Source organism: Neomonachus schauinslandi, chromosome 5 (assembly GCF_002201575.2).
Source record: "Neomonachus schauinslandi chromosome 5, ASM220157v2, whole genome shotgun sequence".
NCBI classification, from domain to species: domain Eukaryota; kingdom Metazoa; phylum Chordata; class Mammalia; order Carnivora; family Phocidae; genus Neomonachus; species Neomonachus schauinslandi.
Genome location: NC_058407.1, coordinates 126086110 through 126111949, shown reverse-complemented (window position 1 = coordinate 126111949; position 25840 = coordinate 126086110). Strand labels below are relative to the sequence as shown.

At 44.7% G+C, this 25840-nt stretch overlaps 1 protein-coding gene and 1 non-coding gene across 2 annotated transcripts in view; both read left to right on the top strand.

Annotated features, from left to right (window-relative positions):
* CAMK1D (calcium/calmodulin dependent protein kinase ID) overlaps nt 1–25840 on the top strand; it is a 421612-nt gene that overhangs the window by 67458 nt on the left and 328314 nt on the right. The window lies entirely within an intron of this gene.
* Nucleotides 10831–10955, top strand: LOC123325039. Its single transcript, XR_006540206.1, has one exon. It is a non-coding gene; the product is annotated as a U6atac minor spliceosomal RNA (small nuclear RNA).

Here is a 25840-nt window from a genome sequence, read left to right as displayed (position 1 = left end):
GGTAAAAACACTGCGTGTGTCTCAGAGACCAGAATGGTTGTCTGTTGTGGTTTAATATTTATTGAAAATGTTCGTCTATGGTGCATTTATTGACTGAAGACCAGACAGCGAGAGCCACACGTTTTCAAAATTATTCTGTGAATGTACATCCCTTTATGTTTGCAGGAAGCTTTATCACCATTTAGTTGAGCTATGGAGATTGGATTGATAGGACAGAAATGTTCTGTTTTATTATTTGCCTGCATTTTAGGGCTTCGTTGTGATAATGACTGTGGATATTGGCTCTTACTTTTCTTCCTCCCCCCTTCCGTTAGCATGGTCAGTGTGAACATCTGCTAGGTGAACAGGCTGCGGAGCTGCCCTCCTGAGTGGTTTGCACTTGAATCTGATGGGCCCGGAGTCCTGAGAAGGGGGCGAGGACTTACTTTGTTTCTTCTGCTGTGTCTTTGTCACCAGAGACGCTGACGAGATTTTGTCTTTCTCAAAAAAATGGGAAAGAATGTGGTGGCCTGATTTGTGTTGCTTTCTGGCAGAAACATCTCTTTAAATCTGGGAACAAGTGGAACTGGGGCTGCCCTGGGGTTCAATCTCTTGCAGCTCCTTAGAAGAATTGCTTTTGGGTCACCTGGCATTTATGAACTAGTATATCTGTTGCTTGACCTTTTTTTCCTCCTGCCATTCTTGGCCCTTTTGGATACATTCATATATATGTTTTGTTGTTGTTGTTTGTTTAATTTGTGTGACAAGAACCAAACTCTTTTTTTGCCTCTCAGTCTAAACTTTATATATTCTACTCAAAGATGGGAATGAAAACCGCCCTATAGCCTAAGAAGCACTTGATAAAAGTCCATCTCAGTAAAGTCTCCAGAACACAGAATGGTTTGGAAATTGTATAAAATGAATTTTCTTGCACACAAAGGTGAAAAAAAAATGCAAGTTCACAACTTATTTTTAAATTTATGAAGGAGTATCTCTCTGATGGCATAAAAATGCAGCAAGTAATAATTCTTCAGGTCTTATTAAGGAATTAGGATGGACCAAAACTCCATAAAATTTAAACCAAAGGCTCAAAGAATTATTACAGGAGTCTTAACTAGTAGTTTGCTTTCCTTAAAACTTTGGTTCCTGGGGCGCCTGGCTGGCTCAGTTGGAAGAGCATCTGACTCTTGATCTCAGAATTGTGAATTAGAACCCCATGTTGAGTGTAGAGATTACTTAAAAAAATAAAACAAACCAACAAAGAAACAAAAAACTAACTTTGGTTCCTCTTAAATATCATACAAAAATGGAACTTCATTCTGCTAATAGTTTAATTCAAATGGACCTGCAAAGCCCTTCCGGTTTTAGTCACCCTTGTAGCTGCCACCCCAGACCTTGAATATTCACCTTCAGGGTTTTCGTATGTGTAAAGTCTAATCATTCTGCTCTTTTCATTCATTCATTCATTTATTTCATTGATTTTTTATTTTTTTATTTTTTTAAAGATTTTATTTATTTGACAGAGAAAGACACAGTGAGAGAGGGAACACAAGCAGGGGGAGTGGGAGAGGGAGAAGCAGGCTTCCCGCCAAGCAGGGAGCCCGATGCGGGGCTCGATCCCAGGACCCTGAGATCATGACCTGAGCCAAAGGCAGACGCTTAATGACTGAGCCACCCAGGTGCCCCTTTTCATTCATTTTAAAGATTTTATTTTTAAGTAATCTCTACACCCAACGTGGGGCTCGAACTCACAGCCCCAAGATCAAGAGTCACGTGCTCCACCAACAGAGCCAGACAGGCACTCCCATTCTGTTCTTTTATTTTTATTTATTTATTTATTTATTTATTTATTTAAAGATTTTATTTATTTATTTGACAGAGAGAGACACAGCGAGAGAGGGAACACAAGCAGGGGGAGTGGGAGAGGGAGAAGCAGGCTTCCCACTGAGCAGGGAGCCTAATGCGGGGCTTGATCCCAGGACCCTGGGATCATGACCTGAGCCGAAGGCAGATGCTTAACGACTGAGCCACCCAGGCGCCCCCATTCTGTTCTTTTAGATTGCGGAAGGTTATATGTGGAGTCCTTTTCTCTTCCTTTGTTTTCTTTTACAACAAGGAAAAGATCAAAAAGGAATGTTCAGCCATTGTTGAGCATTTTGGGAAGAGTGAAAACCTGCTTCCTCCATTTCATTTGCAAGGAGACGCTCCTTAGAAGCGAGTATACTTGGAAGCGTCCACAGTTCTGTGGGGAGAGGAGGTGGTGATGGCAGATTCCAGGCAAAACTCTGAGGAAGGCGGGGTATGACTTTGCCTCCTTTCCACCTTTCCCTTTCCTCTCAGTTCTTTACTCTTTCCTCTTCTCCTCCCTATTTCTCTCTTCTCTAATACTTCCCTTCGATTCTGAGCCAGTTTCTTTTACTCCCTTTATATATTAGCTCACAGCAGTTGAGAAAACAGGGACACTCCTTTCAAAGAGATCTATTTTCTTAAGGACTCTGGACAACAGAGCCAAAGCCATTAACCCTCAATAGTGAAACTTTGGCTTCAGGAGGAAGGGCATTTATGAGCAGAAAGTCTTCTCAGGAATTGTCTGTTTATAAGATCTGCTCACTGCTTATGGGGCAGAGATGATGGATGCCCACTGTGTGCCAGGTGCTGCTGTCAGACACACAGGTGGATGAGTGATGTCGCTCGCATTTTGAGGACCCGGCAATGGCAGGGGAGGGGGCAGACAAGCATAGGAATTAGTAGTTACAATATAGTATTGTAATTGCCTTCCTGGAGGCACGAACCGTGTGTTGTGTTCAGGTAGTCGGGCATGAGAACAACCAGGGAAATGTCCATAACCCTGGAATCGGAGACTTGGAGGACAAAAATACACAAAATGAGACAACATGAGAGTTCTGGAATGAAACCACCCTGGGAGTTTGAACTCTTCATGACCAGAGTTGAGTTAGACCTAGCTGTTTCTGCCATTTTTGTTTTGGCTTCCTGTGGCTTCCTTCCTTCAGCTTCCTTCCTCTTGTTATTCGGCTGGCTTCCATGTCAGCCTCGCTGTCCTGAGTGTGAGATGCAGAGCTCAAGAAATATGGCCCAGAAAGGGGGAGACATGATTGGGCTGCAGAGTAGACAGATTTTCCTTTGGGTATTCCAAGTAGCATCGTCTTACAATGTTAACACAGTTTTAGACAGGAGACTGTCCCAGGATCTTTTCTTTTCCTGATTTGCCTTTAGCCATTTGTAATCACCACATCTGCCTTGTCTGCAGTAGTCACAACAAGAAAAAAGCTTCCCAATCTTTTTAATGTCAAAGTCATAAACCATGCCTGGACAAAGCAGAAAATTATATCACTACTTTATTTTTATTGTTAGCATAACTCTTAATTGCCTTCCTTATCTTCATGCCTGCCTTTTGTTGTCCAGGACAAAGTTAACAATGTTTAGAAAGTCAGTTCAGAGGTAAACTAATGATGTAGTCATAATAGCAGATATGGGCATGTTGTTGGCATTTAGCGAATGTCAAATACTAGTTTTCACGATAATAAATTTGGGGGAGGAACAAGAAGTTCCTCTGTGGGAGAGGCTCTTGTCCTTCATAGATAGCAGTATTCATTTCTATTGCAATAGGAAATATGGCTTCCTGGCCTCAATTATTAACTTCATCATTCAGCCTGCTTATATTTGAGGAAGCTTGGCTTTTTTTCCAGTAGGGATAGTAGCCATGATATAAATCCTTTCTCTTCTTGTAATCAAAGCCCTTTGTGGCAACCTCCATGCCAGTAATCCCTGAACCCTTCGGAATCAGACCAGTCGGTTGGTGTTGATCTGGTTTTTAGGCTTTCCTTCCCTCCATGCCTTCAGATGCTACCTATGCTGTATCTTCATTTGACTTTGACTTCTGTTGAGAATTCCAACTTCTGTGATGACAGGAGCCACCCTTCATTTATTCCTGTTGGGATAATTGGACTGATGGAGGGAGGGGCTCCGGAACAGGGCTGAGTACCACCCCAAGGTGGGGGTTTCCCCAGTTCATCCTAAGACGCCTCCCCCTTTCTAGGATTCGTTGTTTGAATCTGACTTTCTTGGTCTTTTGTCTTATTTTCGCTTTGATGGCACAACATTAAAGAAGGAATTGATTCATTCAAAGTTATTGTCAGTTCTGAGAGATAGTGAAGGTATTGGAAGGTTGACTGCATTCTCCTTTATTTCCTGTGAGTGTGTGTGAAGATTTTTCTGCAGAAAGTCACCCAGAACCCTTCAAGGGAGTGACTATCTATCACTTCAGTATGAGAGGCTGAATGGGCAGCCTGAGGCCTCTGCTGCCCACTGGGCAGCCTCCAGGTAGTTTTCTAGAGGAGAAATTGCAGAGCTCCCTGGACTTCTTGCCCAGGTTTGTTTGAGGAAGAGAGTTAAACAGCATGTAAATAATTTGAATTTTTGGGGGGAAAACACAGTGAAAGATTTTTCTGAAGTCAGACTTTTTTTTTGGCCCATAGGGCAGATTTAATTTTTCTCTTTTACTTTTGGTGTTTAATCTTGTGTAGTTATTTTTTTTAAAGATTTATTTATTTATTTGATAGAGAGAGAGAGAGAGAGAATGCAAGTTGGGTGGGGGGAAGAGCAGCAGCAGAAGCACAAGCAGACTCCCTGCTGAGCGTGGAGCCCGAAGCGGGGCTCAGTCCCATGACCCATGAGATCATGACCTAAGCCAAGATTAAGAGTCAGACGCCTAATTGACTGAGCCATCCAGGTGCCCCAGTTCTTCTGTAGTATTTTTAAAGAGAGCATCGAGAAAGAATTATCCCTGGGCCATTTCTCCCATTAGGTGTGACTACGAGGAAATGCTATGTGGCCTTAAGGAGAACGTATGGCAGAGTCATCCAGAATGCTAACTCTGTCCCTCAGGGCTCTGTGGGTGTGGCAAGTTTCTTAAACTCTCTGTGCCCCTACTTCATCTACATGACGGAGACAATAATCTCTTGGAGGTTGTGGTGATTAGCTGAGATCATTCTTGTCAAATGCTTAGAATAGTCCCTGGTACCTAATAAGCAGTTCATGCTTATTATGTGTGATTATACACTAATTCTTTTAGATCATGTTATTACATTATGAAAGAATTGAGTTTCTTGGTACACTGATGTGGTCTTAGAAAGTTGGAACAAATGTCCACCCAAGCAAATGTTTAATGACTACGTGGCCATTACTTGGCTGTTTGGATCAGAGAAGAAGGCCAACCTAGCAACTTTTTTTTTTATCAAACTCAGTTTGTCACTCTGATTGGGAGCCTGTAGGGCCCCTCCAAAGCTGAGTGGGCAGAGCCTGAATGGCCCTCTACCTGGCTACAGTCACCTTGAGTAGCTGCTCTGGTGTAGAGGATATAAAATTTTGCAAATGGTCTTTTGTAAAACATTAGAGGAAGGATGCTGGACTATCAGCCAGCCCCACCACTAACTAGCTGTGTGTCCTCTGGGTCAGACCAGCTATTCATTCATTCATTCATTCATTCATTCATTCACTCCATTTGTAAAAAATGCTAAGATATTTTAAAGTAAATTAAAGATATTTTATTGCACAATTTCACAATAGCCAAGACATGGAAACCACCTAAGTGTCTGTCAACATATGATTGGATATATAAGGTGTGGTTTGTACGTTCAATGGAATATTATTCAGCCATGAGAAAGAAGGAAATCTTGCCATATGTGACCACATGGATGGACCTCTAGGGCATTATGTTAAGTGAGATAAGTCAGACAGAGAAAGACAAATAATGTATGATACAACTTACATGTGGAATCTAAAAAAGCCAAACTTGTAGAAGCAGGGTGTAGAGTGGTGGTTACCAGGGACAGAGGGTGGGAGAATTGGGGAGATCTTGGTCAAAGGGTACAAACTTACAGTGAGAAGGTGAATAAGTTCTGGGGAATCTAATGCACAGCATGGTGAATAGAGTTAACACACTGTATTATATACTTGAAAGCTCCTGAGAGACTAGATCATAAATGTTCTGAGCACAAAAAAGAAATGGTAACACCAGTGGAGGTGTTAGCTGACTCTAGGGTGGCACCAAATAAACACATTGTACACCTTAAATGTTCACAGTGTTATATGTCAATTATATCTCAACTTAAAAAAAGATATCTTGACATTCCACCCCTAGTATAATATGGCCTTCCGTCCCCTCCATTCCCCCCAAGAAAGGAAGGAAGGAAGGAAAGAAAGAAATTTCCCCAGGTAACCAAAATAACATTATCATAACTAACACAATTAATAATATGTCTTTAATATCCTCTCATATCCAGTTCATGTTCAGGCTTCCCCAGGTATGGGTAGGTCAGACACCGCATTTACTTTATGTTAGCGCAGTTGCTTTGTGTGGGGAATGAGGGGTAGTACTAAGTGGTCTCTAAGGCTCAGTGTTCATGTTTTAATACCTTTAACCAAGTGCAGCTCTGATGCTGTTCATTTCTCTCTTGTTCTTGGACAAGGAGGACACAAAATATATAGACATCAACTATGGCTCCCTAGCACGATGAGATGGAAATGTGGAAATTGCTTGGCTCATGGGATCAGTCAAGACAGGTGGGGAGGGCATGTCACACTGGGTTGGGCAGACCCAGCGTTAGGTAGGTTGTGCACTTGCCAGAAAGAGTTTTAGGCCCAAGAGTGGCTTACATTTTTTGTGCTCCATAAACGTTCAGTGCCATTAACAATTACAAGGAGGACTTGGGCAGTCCTTCTGATTTCATTTTGTTTTGTTATCTGAGACTCTGGTATTTTCTTCAGAGAGACTGAATGCTGGGTCTCTCAGGTTACCTGTCCAGGGGAAGTCCCATTGTTCCAGAACAAAAGAGTGAAAAAGTCCTATAGTGACAGCCTAGTGGATCTTGGGTCCTCCAGCCTCAGAGATCACTGGCCTGTTGGCACATTCTTGTCATCGTGCAGGTGTCCCTGTGAAGCCACTTCCCAGCCTCTTAGCCTTCCACCCACAAACCTGCCTGGGACCACCTTGTTATGTGTGTGAGGCATGAGGGCTGATTAGGAACATGCTCTTCCCACCGGTGCTCTGAACCAGTTGAGAACTAGGGTTGAGGGGTCAGGCAGGTGGAGACCAAAGTAATAACTATTTCTGATAAAAGCTAAATTGGAGGCTGTGGTATGTGACAAAACCTTAGGTGGGCTTCCAGCAGGTTTCCAAGGGACAGAGGGAGAAGGGGCTGAGCTTCCAGCCCTCCCATTCCTCCCGGCCAGCCAGGCAAGTCCCCCCTCCTGCCCTGTGGAGGATGTGGGAGGGGACACAGGGAGGAACAGCCACGGAGAAAGGGACACCAAGAGCGTGAATGATTCTTCCCCCTTACAGTAATCTTCTTCTTGGGACCTGGCATTCCCCAGCATTGTGGGTGCCTTGTGGGCTCCTTCCCTCTGTGTCAGCTTCATAGACTAATTTATTTTAGGAGAGAGAGAAATGAGATAAGTTCTGATAATAGTATTGTTCAATAAATATTGTCATTCATGAGATACACACTCCCTGAATAGATAAATATTTTTAAAAAATTCAACTTCAACATTTCCCCCAAACTCTGAATATTTATTGCATGAATGAATATACCAGTCAACTGTTTGCATTTGGGAGGCAGAGATTCAGGATGGATGTGTGTGCGTGCACACATGTGTGTGCGTGCGTGTGTGTGTGTTGGGGAGGGAGCAGAGAGGAAGTGGGATGGAGAGCCAAGGCTTTCTGAAATATTTATTACCTAGAGGAATTCCGGGCTTCTCCGAAAGGGTGCCCATGCCCTGAGTGTCCAGGAAGTCAGCTCCTCTGACTGACAGACCTTTTGCCCCAGAGCGTGCCAGGAACCAGGGCAGAGACATTGGGAACTTGATGTGCCAGGAACCAGGGTAGAGACATTGGGGACTTGAGGCAGAACATGTTTTGGGAGCCTTTTCCTTTCACAGGTGACCAGCGATCCCCTCATGGAGGGAGATGAATATTCCATTGTATGGATATGTCCCATTTTTTAAAACGATATTTATTTATTTATTTGAGAGAGAGAGAGAGAGAGAGACAGCACAAATAGGGGGAGGGGCAGAGGGAGAGGGAAAAGCAGACCCCTGCTGAGCAGGGAGCCCAACCCCAGGACCCTGGGATCATGACCAGAGCCAAAGGCAGATGCTTAACCGATACCCAGGCGCCCCCAAGGATATGTCCCATTTTGTTTATCCAGTTCATCTGTCAGTGGACCCTTAGGTTGCTTCCCCCTTTTGGTTTTTGTGACTAATGCTGGTATGAACATAGATGTACAAGTATCTGTTTGCATTACATCTTTTCAAAGTAAACTTTTTTTTAAAATGTAATATATGCATTACATTTTTGGTGACCATAACATACTTCCAATTCACATTGAACCTGAACTTGTTATCCAAAACCCCTAAAGTTTTAAATGTAACGAGTATAATGGATTTTGTCATTGATCCTTGTCCTTTTTGTTCTGAGTTGTTAATTTTTGTGCACCTAAATTGTATATTTAATATTGTTAGATGGAGTTTACCAAATCAGCCTGTCAAGACCTTTTAGAATTCTGAGTCTTTCATCTCGTTTAATTTTGGGTCATTCACAAATACGATCATATCTTCCATTTCTCTGTACAAGCCTCCAAGAGCTGTGGGTGCTGCTGGAAACTTCCCCCTGGTTGGCATCTTTCTCTGGGTGTTGCTGTGCTGTCATATACCCATTTATACAACTTTTCTCACCTCTGGTTCCATTCTTCATTTTGTTCATAAGGAAACGTATCACCCTCCAACACGCATGTCTGCACATTTTCATGCTCTAACAGTCTCCAGACTTGCTGACAATAGGGCTAAGCCAGACTGGTCATGCATACTCTTAAGTTTTTTGGGGTAGGGGATGGTAGCCACCGGAAAGTTGTAGTTGAGCGAGGATTAGCTGTTCTCTTACAGCCTCATGACCAGCTTAAATGACAGCAAGTTTCCGAACAAATTCAGCATCAAGACACTTCTTAAACAAATGGGTATTAGCAGTCAGGCAGAATCTAGTCCATACGTTCCATTCTGTCACCTGAAGTTCCCGCTCTGTGTCCTCTTAGGTGCTCTGACCACCACTTAGGATGAAAGCTTCTCTTGAAGCAAAGTTGTCAATATTCCAAAAGCAGGATTCCATTTCCATTATGATAGGCATCAGGCAGCCCAGAAATCGTCCAAACCAATGGCTGGACCATTTTGGGATCAAGTCTAAGGGTACAGGCCCTGGGCCTTGTCGGATGGAGTCCTTCACCCTGTCGGTTCAAGGATAGAGACTATCTAAACTGTTTTACCCCATTCTTTTTTTTTTTTTTTAAAGATTTTATTTATTTATTTGACAGAGACACAGTGAGAGAGGGAACACAAGCAGGGGGAGCGGAAGAGGGAGAAGCAGGCTTCCCGCCGAGCAGGGAGCCCGATGCGGGGCTCGATCCCAGGACCCTGGGACCATGACCTGAGCCGAAGGCAGGCGCTTAACGACTGAGCCACCCAGGCGCCCCTGTTTTACCCCATTCTTAACACTCATCGTGCTAATTAACCTCTGATTTCATCAAGAAAAAAAATCATTCCTCACATTCATTTTGCTAGTCAGCAGCGGAGCTAATATTACTCAAATATAGATAACAGGAGCTATTCTAGTTGGCTGTTCCTGGAGTAAGGACCAGCTCAGGATGCTGAGATATAGTTTATATATAGTAAAGATAACAAATTTCAGAATTTTTTAACCTATCTAAGGACCCCCTAGATCAAGATGTAGAACATTTCCAGCACCTTTGAAAGCTCTCTGGGACCCTTTTCCTCAGTCAGAATAATGCCCTTCCTTCTCGAAGGTAATCACCGTTCTGACCTCTGTCACCACAAATTAGTTTTGCCGGTTTGAATTTCATATAATGGAATCATACTTAAGTTTTGTGAGTTTCCTTCATGTTGTATAAATTGTTCATTTTTTCCCATTGATCTGTAGTGTTCCATAGTATGAAATTTAGATACCCATTCTATACTTGGTAGACATTTTATTATTTCCAGTTTGAGGCTATTGTGAATAAAGTAGCTAAAAACATTCTTGAACATGTCTTGGTGAGTTATTGATTAAGGTAACTAACCGTCCCTAGAATTGGTTTATAGTCACAAATACAGAGAGAACATCATATTGTTCATAACACATGGTTTTGAAGTATATTAAATGGATCATACAAAACTGTATCAAACAAGGGAATAGAGTCTAGTATGTTTGTATTTAGCAAAGTATATGTTGGAACAAAAGGAGATCACTGCTTTTGTGCTCCTTGACTGTAATAAATATTCTAAGTCAGAGGGTCAGCTTCCTGAGAGCCGAGATTCTCATGTGAAAGTATGTTGTTTCCTCATGCCTTCTCTGGAAGGGTGGGAAAAAGACCTTTTCATTAATTCTGCAAATAGGCATCATTTTCTAATTTTAGGTTGTCACTGTGAAAAAAAAGTCATGAATTACTAAAAAAACTCAGAATATCAACTACTTTTGGGGGTCCCTGCTTTGGAATGAATAAGGTTTTTAAATATTCATTTATGTTTTTCTTTCCATGTCATTTTGGGTATTGTGATGAAAAGAAGGTATTTGCTGCTGATTTAGAATCCCTGAATACTCTTATAAAAATTTAATTCCACCCATATTAACTAGGCTTTTAAGGCTTTTTTAGAGGGCCTGTTTTCCCCTAATAGGTTACTAGTGGGAAAATCTGTTAGCCTAGAAAACTGATGGATGGAAGTAGAATAGGGAAACTGAACTCCGGCTACCATTGGGATGCTGCATTGATTTAAAATTTCAAAGGGTCTGTGTTTTATGAAAGTGAAGAATCAGGTTAGCACTCCCCTTGACGAGAATGGAAAAATATTCTGGTGCCCTGTAACACACACGCACATTGAAGCTATCACCACCACAGCACCTAACAATATTTCTTAACAGCCGTACAGTGTAAACCAACATTACAGATGTCCTGTTCTGGGAGTCTTCCCCACACACACACACACCTGCACGCATACCTAGGTGACACCTACACAAGGGCAGCGTTGAAGGTTTGCGTGTAACACCAGAGCACCAGGAGCAACCAGATGTAGGGCAGTCTGTGAGGGAGTGGTTGAATGATGCCGTCCTTGTGCAGTGGGTGCTGTGTGGTTGTTAAAAGAGAGTGATGATGTGTGTTCTGACGTGGAATGGTGTCCAGGTACATTGCCGCGTGAAAGAAACAAGCTGGAGACTGGTGTATTGACTATTGTATCTTTATGTAAGAAAGGTGGGGATCTGGAGATATATAGGGGAATTTGCTTATATTTGCATAGAGAAACACTGGTAAGATAAACAAGAAACGACTACAGACGCGGATCTGTAGCAGTCAGTGGGGAACGTAGGGGTTGGGAGTAGGTGTAGGAATGGCTCTGTCTGCATGTATCTTTTTATACTGTGTTGACTTTTGGAATTCTGCCGAAGACAAACCACGGACAAAAGTGAATCTGTCTGGGCATGCCACTTGACATTGAACTAGACCAAGAGCCCGTGGCAGAGGGAAGCCGGTTGAATGCATCATGAAAGGGTGAGGTCATCCACTCCATTTCCTTTCTCAAAAGCTCTCAAGTTCAGTCATTCAATCACAGGGGCTTACTGAACCAGTCTGCCTGTGTGATGTGCCAGGCACTATTTTAGGTGCTGCCCGTGGGAGCCTTAGGGTCCAAACTTTCATGGAGCTGCTTGAAGGGACAGACAACAAGGAGATGATGAGTGAGGGGGAGAAGGCTTATGCTTCTGGGCCCCGGGGAAGGAGGTGAGAGCAGTTCCCACTGAGGTCAGGAGGGAGGTTAACTGCTGATCTGTATTCCTGTGTGTCTGAGCTGAGTTTGTGTATAATATTGTCGCCATAGGATAATAAAGTGGGGTAAATTCTCACTTTCATTCTTTGGCTACAGCGATCAGGATGTCATTTTACATAATCTCATTATCCCTTCAGTTAAGTTTCAAATAAAGAAACACATTTTAGCAGTCACTGTACCCCAATCTACTACTGTGTTGGTAGGAGACCAGAATTTAGGTGAATAAATCAAAAGTTGATTTGACCATTATAGTTTGTCTTCACAACAGTGGGGCTGGATTTGGGATCATGTTATCGCTATGATTTGTGACTATAACCATAGGTTATTAAACAGAAAAAATATTACTCTGACAAGTCTTTTATTTTTTTCCACTCAGAAAGTGGTTAAATGTAAATCGTCCCTTTACTGTGACGTATTAGTTATAGCAAATTGAAACACGCACACCCCCCAACATAGTGCTCATGTTCCACGTATCTTCAAGGCAGTTATTTTCTGAAAATACTGTAGAGATGTTCCCACGGTAGATGATGTAGATATTTGCAACATTTCTCCTCTGTTTATTTTTTTTTCTCATTCTGGTCTTTTAACTGGCAGATTTCTCTTTCACCGTTTCTGAATCAGATGAAATATTAATACGGTTATTTTTTAAAATTTCAACAATGACATGATTTTTTAAAGGGAGAGATCTTTATTTTTTCCTCTCTGCCTTTCGGTTCCATTAAGTTTTGGTGAAACTGGAGAAACAGAGATCAGAGGCCGTAGGAAATTGTGACGGTCAACGTGCTTCTCGCATCTCCACTGCTCCGACCGCTTAAGTCTTGCTCAGATCTGATGGAATAAAAACACGGAGACTGGCAGCCAGAGTTGGGAGTCTGGAATTTTCCTGGCAACCAAAGACCAAAATACAGATCTATCTGGAGCCAGCATATTCACAAACAATCGTAGGTTTGTGATTTAGTGAAGAAAGCACCAGAAGTCAGTTTTAAGTTAAAAAAAAAAATGCAGAGTAATGCAGATCCTTATTTTATAATCCCAATAAAGTGTTCTCTGTAAAATAGTAAGGAAACGCTCAGGGGTCCCAGGGATCCTCTGTCATCCTAGGGGATGCACAGAAATGTAATGGCCATGGAGACTTGCCAGTGTGTTTTCCTCTTGCCCACTGCTTAAGAGACTTGGGTCATCTGGGAGGACTGGCCATCTGGGGACTTTGTCAGAGCTGTTCTCTCTTGGAATCTCTGGGCGAACTCAGGAGGATTTGGTCTCTGCTTCCTGGTAGGTGAGCTCTTCCACTCTGCCGTCTGTCCTGGCCTTACAGGAACGTGTGACATCGCTGGGCCTGGCTGTGGGAGTCACCAGAGCCGCTCCCCGATGGTGTGACCGTTCGCAGTGTCCATTGTTAGCACAGCAAGGCTTTGCGCAAGCGTGATGCAAGGAATCTGGGCACCAAGAGGGTCTATGTCTGGTGCTCACGCTAGGTTGTGTTTTCTTTCCGAAGTTCATTTCCAGAGAGGAAATAAGAACCACAGGGATGCAAAGGTGAGAACGGACGATGGAGCAAATTCTCTGATGCCTTTTGCCGTTTAGGGGGATGTTGGTAGAGTAAGCGTATCCAAAAGCGGTGCAGCAGCCTGTGAAATCCCTCATAATTTTGGGGGTGTTCTTCCCCTACGACTGTGGCCCCTACAGGCTTCTAATAGAAGACCAGCCACACCGGGGGGAGACTGCGTTGCTTTGCCACGGCAGCTTTGGGGGAAGAAGTTTGTTGCCTATCATAGAAACCAAAGAATTGCTTTTCTTGGAAGCAGCTCCGTTTTCTAACCACACAGTAAACTGTTCTCTGGTGTCCACTTTGCGCGAATATTCTCAGCCAACACTTCTTATATCTTCTGCACACAGCATGATCCCTGGCTCCTTGCTGAGTCAGCGAAGGAAGACGAGTGTATGTTTCAAACAGTTTTAGTGTTCCGCCAAAGCCCAAATTCTTTTAATTTCATGACAAATAAATTTTTCATATTTTACCGAATTGACAATTTGTTATGTCTGGCCTGTTAAGAGGTTTTTTTTTTGTAATGAAGACTGGAGTTTATTTTATTTATTTATTTATTTATTTATTTATTTATTTGATGTAGTGTTCCATGATTCATTGTTTGTGTATAACACCCAGTGCTCCATTCAATACGTGCCCTCTTTAATAGCCATCACCAGGCTGACCCATCCAAGACATGAACAGACATTTTTCCAAAGAAGACATCCAAGTGGCCAACCAGACACATGTTAAGAGTTTTTTAAACTGCTGCTGGGCATTTGACCATATCTGTGGGAGTCCCAAGGCAGTCCGACAGAATGGGTGTAAAATACGATAGTCACGAGGACAACAAAAATAGCTGATATTTGTATATTGCATTGGTGTTCACGACAGGCAATTTCTGTGTCGCGTGTGTTACTCAACAGGCGATGGATTGGAGGACAGGCCCAACAGGCTCAACAGGCCAACTTGAGTCAAGGAGCTTTTATTTCTAACCAGTTGCAGTAATAGGTTCCTTTCATGTTGGTGAGAAGACTCAGAGGGCAACACTTAGCAGCGACATGGACAAGGAACAATCTGGGTGGGCTGGGGAGAAGTGGTGTACACCACACCAAAGAAGGCTCATCTCTTGGCCAAATTCTGTTGAGCAAACAGTGGCTGAAATTTGTGGCAGGAGCAAACTTATTTCTTGCCTGATTAGGTTAGGGAAACAAAATAAGCACTAAGAGGGTTTTCGTTTTTTGTTTTTAAGATTTTATTTATTTATTTGAGAGAGAGAGAGCACAAGTGGAGGGAGGGGCAGTGGGAGAAGAAGAGGGAGAGGGAGCAGCCGACTTCCTGCTGGGAGGCGGAGGCTCCATCCCAGGACCTCCAGATCACAACCTGAGCTGAAGTCAGACGCTGAATGACTGAGCCACCCAGGTGCCCCTTTAAGAGGTTTTTAACAAAATATTATATGTATATAAATGTATCACATGTGGGTACTTATTAGTATTTATTAGTAAATTCAGTCATATGTTTATATTCAGAAGTTGCTCTTTTTAAGTAAACAAAATTCATAACCCACCAGCACATTTTGTATATATATCAACCGATTTTCTCATGTCTGAGGTTGCTGCTGGTGTTTTCACTACCAAGTTCCTAGTGTCTTCCCCGCCCCCCCCCACCCAACCTAGGGCCCATGACTTGAAGGATGTGATATTAACGCTGAGCTGGGTTCTGAAAGCCTGGTTAAAATGTATCTCAAAACAGTAATAAAGCTCACTGGCTGTTCCCTGTCTTCTTCCCATGATTGTTGAACGACTAAGTGAGAAATTAAGATGATTGATGTGCAGACATCTAGCACAGGCCTTGGCAGATGGGTGTTCAGTAAATTGGTATTTTCCCTCACCCTCAGTAGTGCTGTGTTTTCCTTCCTCCCTCCCTTTCTCCCTCCCTTTCTCCCTCACTCCTTCCTCCCTTCCTTCCTTCCTTCCTTTCTTTCAGTAGGCTCCACGCCCAACATGGGGCTTGAACTCACAGCCCTGAGATCAAGAGTTGCATGCTCTCCCACCTGAGCCAGTCAGGTGCCCCTCAATAGTGCTCTTCAGGCTTCCCCTGAGTACTTGCAAGTGCAGAGAGTGGTGAACACATGAACTCAGGCGACTCTGGGTGTCTCACGGACTCCCACTGAGGAACACCGATGTTCTAGGAAGATGTGCCATTGTAACCTTGTGGCTCCACCTACTTCCAGGCCCACGTACTATGGTTTGAGAAGTTTAGTGTTAGTGGCTTGTGTTGGACAAGGCAGAAGGGAGTGGTCAATATATTCACCCCAAATATGTTTTGTCATGTTTGATATTCTTTGGAATTTGGCCACTTATGTATGGTTTATAAGGCCATTCTCTTAAGCAGGTTAGATTGAAAAACACACCTGTGCCCCAGTCATTCTGGACATCGGGCGGGGAGTCATCATTCCTAAATTCTGCATTTGTGTGTACAGCTAAAATGTGGAAATCTGATGAGAACACACTTGTACTTAGTGTTCTGTGGACTTTAGTTACATGCAGAGCTTTAATGGTGGATTTCTTATTGAAGGGTAAGATAATGGGACAACATTTCTTTACTCAGATAAATGAAAATAAAAAAGAAATCCTCCTGCTCATCTGGGCATTTCTTTAGCAGCTACTAATTATAGATGATCCTCGATTGCCCAGGAACTCGGGGATTCTTGTAGATAATATAAATTCTTTGATAATCGAAAATTTTCACTTCGGTTGTTTCTTCTTGTTTCTATGGAACCAATCTTATTTTAAAAACAACTTTTGACAGAAGAGCTAACATTGTGAGCAATCACCACATGTTCTATCGAGGTGTCTCATTTAATCACTGCTTCAGCTCTGCAATGTGGGTGTTACCCCCCTGTTCTAGATGAAGAGACAGAGGTTCAGGGAGGTTAACGCAGGGCCACCCACTGAGTCATAGAGCTGGGCTCTAACCTCACCTCTCTGACTCAAGACTCATTCTCTATCTCTCAGACTACTACCTATCTACTGGTAGGAAGATGGTAAAATGTCCTGCAAGATAGGAGGAGGCCCAGAAAAGGCTAACATAATCGTGAATCATCAATTCCTGAGTGACCAAGAATTAACAAATATTTGAGTTAGCTTTTGTTTCTTTATACAAAAGTATTGACAAGTATTATAAGGAGCAAATGAGTTAATGGATTAGAAATACTTTGGTAAGTACAACCAGCTCTAAATATACTAAGGAGGATTGTCGGTCCCTTAAACCTCTGCCCTTTGAGAAGACTCTGTGTCTGGGACTGTGCCTTTGGCCCTTCTGAGTTACAGGATGGTCACTATGATAGCTCCGAAGAAGGGAAAATTTTTCTGACAAAAATATAACACAATATCACAACCAGGATGTTGATATTGATACAGTCCACCCATGTCATTTCTATGATCTGCTGATTTTGTTCAAATATTTTTAAAAAGATGTATTTATTGGGGCGCCTGGGTGGCTCAGTCGTTAAGTGTCTGCCTTCGGCTCAGGTCATGATCCCTGGGGTCCTGGAATCGAGCCCCGCATCGGGCTCCCTGCTCTGCGGGAAGCCTGTTTCTCCTTCTCCAACTTCCCCTGCTTGTGTTCCCTCTCTCACTGTGTTTCTCTCTGTCAAATAAATAAATAAAATCTTTAAAAAAAAAAAAGATGTATTTATTTATTTTGAGAGAGAGAGAGCGCATGTGTGAGCAGGGGGGAGGTGCAGGGGTGGGGCAGAGGGAGAGGGAGAGAGAGAATCTCAAGCAGACTCCACACTGAGCGCAGAGCCCATCATGGGGCTCCATCCCATGACCCTGAGATCATGACCTGAGCCAAAATCAAGAGTTGGATGCTCAACTGACTGAGCCACCCAGGCGTCCCTCTTCAAATATTTTTTTAGAAAAGTGCTTTTAAAATGGTGAAGTAAGATTGGGGAGAAAAAACAAAAAGCCAGATTGTAGGCTCCTGTGGCAAAGGTGGACCCAGAACTTGGTGAAACTGTGTTGGGGTGAGGCTGGTTTCCAGCTGCAGAGCAGAGCTGAGTGTGGGACGACGAGGGGGTCCCCCGTGGGGGAAGAGAGGTTTCCCAGGGTGGCAGGCTTGCGGCTGAGCACAGTCTGTTTGGCAGCCCAGAGGCAAGGACGGAGGATTGTCCTGCCATTTCCAGGGCTGAGGCAGCCACTGGTGGGTGCCCTGACCACTGTGACCTCCCTGCTCCAGCCACGCGGCAGGAACACGTGCCATGGTTTAGGCTTACAGGGGCCCTAAGTCTGGTCTGCAGCCAAATCCCAGACCACACCCGCCGCCTTCCGAACCAGAATTTCCAGAAGCCTTGAGAATTAGCCTGTCTTTGTCCTTCTTTCCTTTCGTGTGGTTGTTTTTCTTATTGGATTCAGGCGAGCAAATAATGAGGTATTGGAGGGCTGGTGGTGCCCTTTTTATTCATGATTTAGCAGTCTCTTAACCAAATCTCATCGGCATTGTGCAGCCCGCACAGCATCGTGCTGGAAAGGTGGGTCATTAATGCTGATGGAAATGAAGTCAACTTCTCCCTAGGGAGACATTTCCAGGGAATGAGAACCCGAAGCTCCCCTGATACCGAGGAGGCGGGGTGAGGAGAGGATAGTGGTGCGGAAGGCAGGAGCCCGTTATGTTTCTGGGACCCTTGAAGCCCAGGGTCCCACTGAGCCGAAGGAGCTTCTCTGAAGTGGGAACATGGCCTTGTTTCTATTTAGGGAGAGAAAAAAAACCACCCAGCGTTTTTACACTCCCGAATTGAATCCAGCCTTCTAGGTTAGAAGATAGAGGTCCCCCCCCCCCACACACAGTCCCCCTTTTCCGACTTAAAAGCCTCTGGGTTTCAGCCTGTATAAGTAACTAACTCACAGTTAACTCTTAACTCTGAGCCAGGCCTTCCCTTAGCGATGGGCAGGCTGCTGGAATTACGTCACTGCTTTCGCTGGGCCCTCGCCAAGAAAGGCAACATTTGCATAATATTCCCTTATTTGGTTGGCCACCTTCTGCTATAGATCTGGAAAATAAAAGACACACCTTTCACAGGAATTACTAGTTCTTAAACAAATAACTACATAACAACTGCTTACGATGTGGGAACCCTGAGAACTTTTTCCAGGAAAAGCTAATATAATAAAATGCTTTGGCAAACGTGCTTATAGTATAATATTATTTAATAAGATTTTAAGAATCCAGTTTTTAAATTTGCAGCTTCTGGAGAAAATAATGTTTTATTTTACTTGGAGAACTATTTAGTTGAAATGACCCTTTCAAGGGATTTGGAAAATGCACATGTTCAATTATTCTTTCAAGCCTTTTTATATAATCGGTTCTCACAGAACCTTGTTATTCCTGGCAGGTTTTTTTTTTCTCTGTTCTCATTTTTTTGGTTTACCAGGTTAGTCTTTTTTTTTTTTTTTTTTTTAAGTATTGAACATTTTCTTCAGAGCATATTCTGATATTTAAGGAAATGGATGAATACCAGAAAGAAAGGGTGGTGAAATTCTGCTTCATTGCTTTGGATTTTTCTTTGGATCCAAAGATATGTCTCAGTGATTCCAAATGTTCACATATTAGTAAGCAACCAGATAATTAGTTTTTTTAGATTATTGCAGAATGTCCATTATTATATAAATACAGCTAGCCTTGAGGGCTACACTTGCCTCCTAGATTTTATGATTACTTTCTCGAATGCTTTTGAAAACTTTGACTCTCTATATAGTACATGGAGGCTTGCTTTGTAAATGTAAGAAAGTGTGCTTCCCCCCACCCCTTATGTGATAAAGACTTGAAGAAGAATATGAAAATTGGCTCTCATCCTCTGACATAACCACTGTTAAGTTATAAAAATATATTTTCCAGGCTTTTTCTATGCATAGTTAACACAATTACTTTCCTATTGTGTATTGTTTCTTGCAGTTGTCATTAAATGACATATCCTGGGCATTTTCTCATATTGTAAATCTTCCCCCCCAATACTGTATATGCCTTTTGAATCCCAGGAAACCCAGTCCTAGCTTGAAGTGTGCACCATGACCCAGTGTGCCCCCACCTCTATACTGACCGGGGCCCCAGCGTGTGTGTGGGTCAGGGAGGGGGTCCCACTTGCCTTCCCAAAGTCAGAGTGCCATAAGCATCCTCTCATCTCTCTCTGCTCCCTCCCCCTCCTCTTTTTCCTCCATGTGTGTTTTCCTATGTTTATTTTTCTCATTTGCCAGTATCGATCCAAAGCTGGGGGCTGAGTGGCCGTTCACTGATCACGGAGTCTGCTCGTGGGTAAGCCCACTGCAGGCTGTGGGGAGCAGGCTGGCTCCTCCTGGGAAGTTAGCCCCGGCCTGCATCAGTATGTTACGTACACGGGCGGGCCAGCTGCCTTTATGATTCTCTGTCACGTTCCCTTTTGGGCCCGAGATCATGTGTTCTTCTTGTTGACTTGTAACAGGAAACAGCACCTCATTGAAGATGGCGAACCTGTATTTTAGGGGCTGTCATGGGGCTGGCTTTGCCTATCAGGTGACCGACCATGTGAAACGTGTCCTGGCTCATTGACTAGAGCGTAGCCACCCAAAGCCTGAGGGTCCACAGGTCAGGAGCTCACCTGACTGCCAGGCTGCTGGCCAAGGTCCCTTAGCTTGTCAGTCCCTGGGAATCAGGAAACGCAGGGCTGGAGCACTCCTCCCCACAGCCTGGGCTCCCCACCCACCTCTCCACTTGCCGGATGGGTCTCGGATTTCTTCCTTGATTGCTTGTGTAGAACAAGGACAGACACGTTGAAAAGGCATAATTTGGAGCTTGACTGCAAGTGCCCATTTAACGTGAGAGGTCTCTGCCTTTCTTATCCTCCCCGTTGTCAAGATGCAGCCTCTTTGGGCTTTTGGGCGTGTAACTCCCTTTACTGAGGTGCGAAGGCATGTAAAGATATAGACGACATGCTGTCCACGCGCTTCCCCATCGTTGGTCTCTCTGGGTCTAAATTTGCCAAATGCATTGATGGTTTGGGCCCTGGTGAGACCCGTGAGCCTCCATGGCCTGTACACAGCATCCCTGTGTCCTTTGATTCTTTCCCTCCTGTGATTAAAACCCTTGCTTCTCCTCCTCTCTCCTGAGTGCACCCCTTTTCCTCCACAGCTACTCCACCTGTCTCCTTCCTTCCTCCCTTCATTCCTGGGCTCAGTCTCACACTTTGACTGCACAGCATTCGTTCACTTGTTCGTTCATTCGTGAGTATGCCAGGCCCGTTGCTCGAGGCTCAGTGCACAGTGATATGCACAGTGAATGAGCCTGATGCTCATTACCTGGGGAGTCAGGGAAGCTGGGAAGTACCCAGGGTAGGGGTCGCAAGGGTCAACAGAAACCCAGGAAAGTGGGCATAAGTCCGTGCAGGAGTCAGGAAAGCCACCAGTGGTGAAGTGACACCCCTTAAAGCATTTGCGAGGCCAGTGTGGGGCAGAGGGAAGGGGACGTGCAGGCAGAAGGAACAGCACATGCGGAGGCTGGAGGCATTCACAGTGTGGCGTGTTCGTGAAAATGCACCATGCGGAAAGCAAGGCCGGAAGTTGCCCTGGGAGAAAGCAGGCTGTGGCCACACCACGAAGTCCCTTGCAGAGCAGAAGGATAACAACAGCTAGGACTTCCATGGTCCTTATTAGGCGCAAGACACTGAGCATATTTACAGACATGGGTTCCTTTACCCCTCATACCAACTCTAGAGGTAGGAACTGTTACTGTCTTCATTTTACAGAGGACAGAGCTAAGATCAGAGGGGCTGGGATGGACAGAAGGTCCTCCGGACAGAGGGTGGAGCCAGGCTTCGGGCCAGGGAGTCCGCTGTGTAACTGCACGGCCAGAGCTCGCTCTCCCCGAGGCCCAGAGCTCGCTCTCCCCGAGGCCCAGTGGCCACGTCTTACACTCGAGGGCTAGACTTGTCCTGCAGGCTTTGGGCAGCGACAGGAAGGGGTTAATAGGTGGGGAAAAGGATCTGAAATTTGTACAGATCATTCTTTAGAGACAGATGGAGATTTGATCTAGGAAGGCTGCTTTAGAAGGCCCTGCCGTTGTTTGGGAATCTGGTGGAACGTCTTGTAGAATGGCTTTCTCAGAATTCTACATCCCGAAAAGGCAGCTCTGGGGCCTATTTTTAAACCAATGCTAGTTTATAACGAAGCATGCCTTATATGTTAATAGAATTGAATGTGTGAATTCAATAATCAATATGTGTATGTGATTTTGCTATACAATAAAAATAATTTTTTTTTATTAGAAACTTTTCTTGAGTCACTTTGGACCTTCCTTCCACTTCTAGGTCTGATGGGAGGTGGGCCGTTTTGCTAACAGTACCTCTGGGGAAGCCTCTAGTTCCTCTGTGATGGGGTCCCTAACTGGTACCTCTACCAGGAGTTTTTTTTTTTTTTTTTTAACCATTATTTAAATTGTAGTATGGGGGCGCCTGAGTGGCTCAGTTGGTTAAGTGTCCGACTCTTGGTTTTGGCTCAGCTCATGATCTTAGGGCCATGAGATCGAGCCCTGTGTTGGGCTCCACGCTTAGTGTGGAGTCTGCTTGAGATTCTCTCTCTCCCTCTCCGTCTGCCCCTCCCTCTGCTCACGCATACGCTCTCTCTTTCTCAAATAAATAAATAAATAAAATCTTTAAAAATAAATTGTAAAATATACATAACATACACTTTACCATTTTAACCATTTTTATACCTACAGTTCAGTGGCATTAAGTACATTCACAGGGCTGCACAACCATCCCCACCACCCATCCCTAGACCTCTTTTTGTCTTCCAGAACTGAAACTCTGTACCAATTAAACAGTAACTCCCCGTATCCCCTCACCCTCCAGCCCTTAGAACCCGTAGTCTGAGTCTAATCTTTTTTTTCTGAGGTTTTTTTTTTTTTTTTAAGATTCCACATAGAAGTGAGATCACTCAGTACCTGTCTTTCTCTGTCTGACTTATTTCACTCCACGTAATGCCTTCAGGTTCCATCCATGTTGCTGCAAATGATAGGTCTTCGTGTTTTTTATGGCTGAATATTTCATTGTGTACATACACGCCACAACTTCTTATTCAAAGATGGTTACGTTTCTTTACCGAAATTCTCTTGTCAGGTCAGGACTTTTTGTTTTGGGTGCCTTTTGGGAGGATTAATATTTTCTTGGTTTGTTTTGAAGGTGACAGATGGAAGTAGGCGAGTAATTGGATGTTGAATGTTGTAAGTATTTCCACCTAAATTTTTGTACCGTACTTTGAACTTGAATTTGGGGCGAGTCGTTACAACTGTTCTCTTACTAGCACCCCATTGTGTGACCTTGTCAGCCCCTTCCCATAGGCTTGCCAATCCTCGTTCCTAGCAGACCCGGCTCTTCATTTCCTCTGCTCCACGTCCTATTACTATAGAATTGGAGGAGGAATGGACTTAGGGGAAGGCTAATGGGTTCACTTTCGCGGTGACTTTGAGATGTTGGTGGACCATCAGGCGGCGGTATGTAGGTGGGTGGATAGGAAGATCTGGTGCTTAGGATTGACCTGAAGCTGACATAGCTCTGGATGCCATCTTAGTGCCCAGGAGGATGTGGTTGCCCGAGAGAGAGAAGGCACAGAGGGGAAGACCTTCCTCTTCTTTGTCTACTCCTGTATCCATTTTGGGTGACAGAGTGAACAATAGGCCAAGATTTAAAGGTGGCCTCCAACCCGGAGCTGTGTCCTGTTCCTCTGTCTTTCTGTGCACAGAATCCAGAGAGGAAGAGTGGGGTTTCAGGAGACATGCTGGGGAGATGGGCTGAGGCGTGGCAGCTACGTGGGCCAGGGGAGAGGAGTCTGCAGAAGGGGCTGGGAAGGGGATCAGGGGAATAACTGTGAACCAGGGCAGGTGGTGTGCTGGGAGCCAAAGGGAGGAGGTTGGGGGAGGTGGGAGGGACCACATGCTTGACAAGGGTCCACTGCCTCCGGCTGTGAGGAGGCCCTCGTCATCTCTTCCAGAATTGTTTCAGGTAATGGTGGTTTATAATCCAAGATGGGATCCTTCCAGTGGGCTCTCTCCTTAGCTCTTGAATTCCAGATGCTCTGTCAGTCAGCACATGATGCTTCTTATCACCGTTCCTTACCAAAAATACCCTTCAGCAATTCAGAACACGTTCTAAACACTTCGGTGACACATTTTAAGTACCAGTATTTGAACTCAGACACATCTCGTTCTCTCTGGAGGCAACTCCTCAAAACTCATGCTACCCTTATTTTAACAATAAAATGGGGTACACTTTTATTCCCTGGGACTCCCAACCCCCAAGATACTCGAGGAGCGGGAGTTGGTAAGATCACAAGTAACATGAGATAGTGACCCCGAGACACTGGGGGACCTGGGGTAATGCACAGTAATATCTGTGGGTTTCCTTCAACTTCTCTCCTCCGACTGTCCTTTAACCCACTTCCCTGAGCCTCAGGGCTGTCATGGATTCTACACTCGTTCTAGCTGTTTCTGAATGTGTTCCACTGACCGTTGATAATAATAGGTACAGTGTATTGAGTGCCGGCCGTGTTTGGGGCACTGTACCAAGTGCTTGACATGTATTATCTCATTTAATTCTTACACTATAGGGTAACACTATAGGGTAACACCCGATGGGGTGAGTGTTGTTACCCCCGGTTCCGGATGAGAAAATGGTGACTCTAGAAAATTGAGGTAAGTTTCTTGAAGCCGGTGGTTCTCAAAGTTGAGTGGACATCAGAATCCCCTGGAAGGTTTGTTAAAACACGGGCTGTCTGGCCCCACCCCCAGCATTTCTGATTGGGGAGGGAGCTCTGCGATGGAGCCGGAGAAGTTGCATTTCTTTTTTTTTTTTTTTAAAGATTTTATTTATTTATTCAGGAGAGACAGAGAGAGAGACAGAGGCAGAGGGAGAAGCAGGCTCCCCGCGGAGCAGGGAGCCCAATGCGGGACTCGATTCCAGGACCCTGGGATCATGACCTGAGCCGAAGGCAGACGCTTAACCGACTGAGCCACCCAGGCGTCCCGAGAAGTTGCATTTCTAACAAGTTCCCAGGTGCTGCAGCTGCTGGTGTCAGGGACCACACTTTGGGAACCGCCACTCTGAGCTGCTCATCTAAATGCAGGACAGGGATTCCCACCAGGGCCTGGCTGACTGCAGGTGTCTCTTCCCTTTACGGGAAGTACAGCTTCCCAGGAACCTTCGAGGAGGGAAGCCGGCTCACTGCCCTGGATGGACTCAGGGCTTCCTAGTAGAAGATTCAAGTGAGGGGTCGTCTCTTTCAGGTGAGCTCCTGGCATGCGTGGGCAGGTGTCCTGAGGGAAAGGGAACGGTTGGAGGCAGGGGCTATGGGAGGGCACTGTCCATACAGAACTTAGAACAATAGTAACATCAACTAAAAGTGAGTCTGCTCTATTATCACTGTCTCCTGGCAATCCTAAACAGTGCCTGTGATAAATACGCTTCTCCTCCACTCCCTTTGTATGCCACTGCCTGGCAGCTAAAGATAAAAACACCCGAACACCCTTCCTTGTTGGGGTTCTGGGAAGCTCAGGGACCTTGTCTTCGCTTCTCTGTTTTCCATAGGAGTGAGTGCTCAGTCCACATCGAATTGGTCAATCCTTCCTCCTTCACCTCATTTTTAATGCTAATAACCTACTTGAAAATACTCAAGGAAGAAATAAAAGACTACAGAGCCCTACATTTGGTAGGCAAGTTGCATAGCCGTGCCTTACTTTAGCTCTCACCGCTGACCCCCAGACAAACACGAGCCCTTTGAATTCTCACAACGACCTTGTGAGGCAGGTTCTGTTGTCCCCGTGTCACGGGGTTAGTTAAGTGACTTGCCAAGGTCAGACAGCTAGTAAGCGGGCAGAGGATTCCAGCCAGGTAGCCTCGCTCAAGCCCCATGTGCTTAACCACCGTGCCCTGCTCTTTGAGCTGTCAGTCGGTGCTCTGTAAGTGCACACTGGAGGGACACATGGGAATAGGCATATTAGATGCCAGTTGGGGTGGGTCACTCACTCTACAAGGTGGTTACTCTGGGTCCACTCAGGATGGTGGAAAATCCCTCCACGATGCATCCCCGTCTTTCTCACGGGCTCTGCAGTGTTCACCTCCACTGTAATGAAATGTGTTTTCCCTGGAGGGGGTGGTTGCGGGTATTTATAGAGCGTCTTATAGCTGAAGAGCTCCAGAAGCAACAATTACCTCTTTAATCCTCTTAGCAATTCTGAAAAGAGGGAAGTGAACTGGCACAGCCTGCCCCAGCTCCCTCTCCTTGTTTCCCTCCACACCTGCCCCTGTCTCCAGAATGCTCAGCAGCAAGGTGGGAAGAAGAGGGGCACTGGGGGGGGGGGGGGGGGGGGGGGGGGGGGGGCGGGCTGTTCTAGGTCACTTCCCTCTTTTCAGAGTTGGTAGGAGGATTAAAG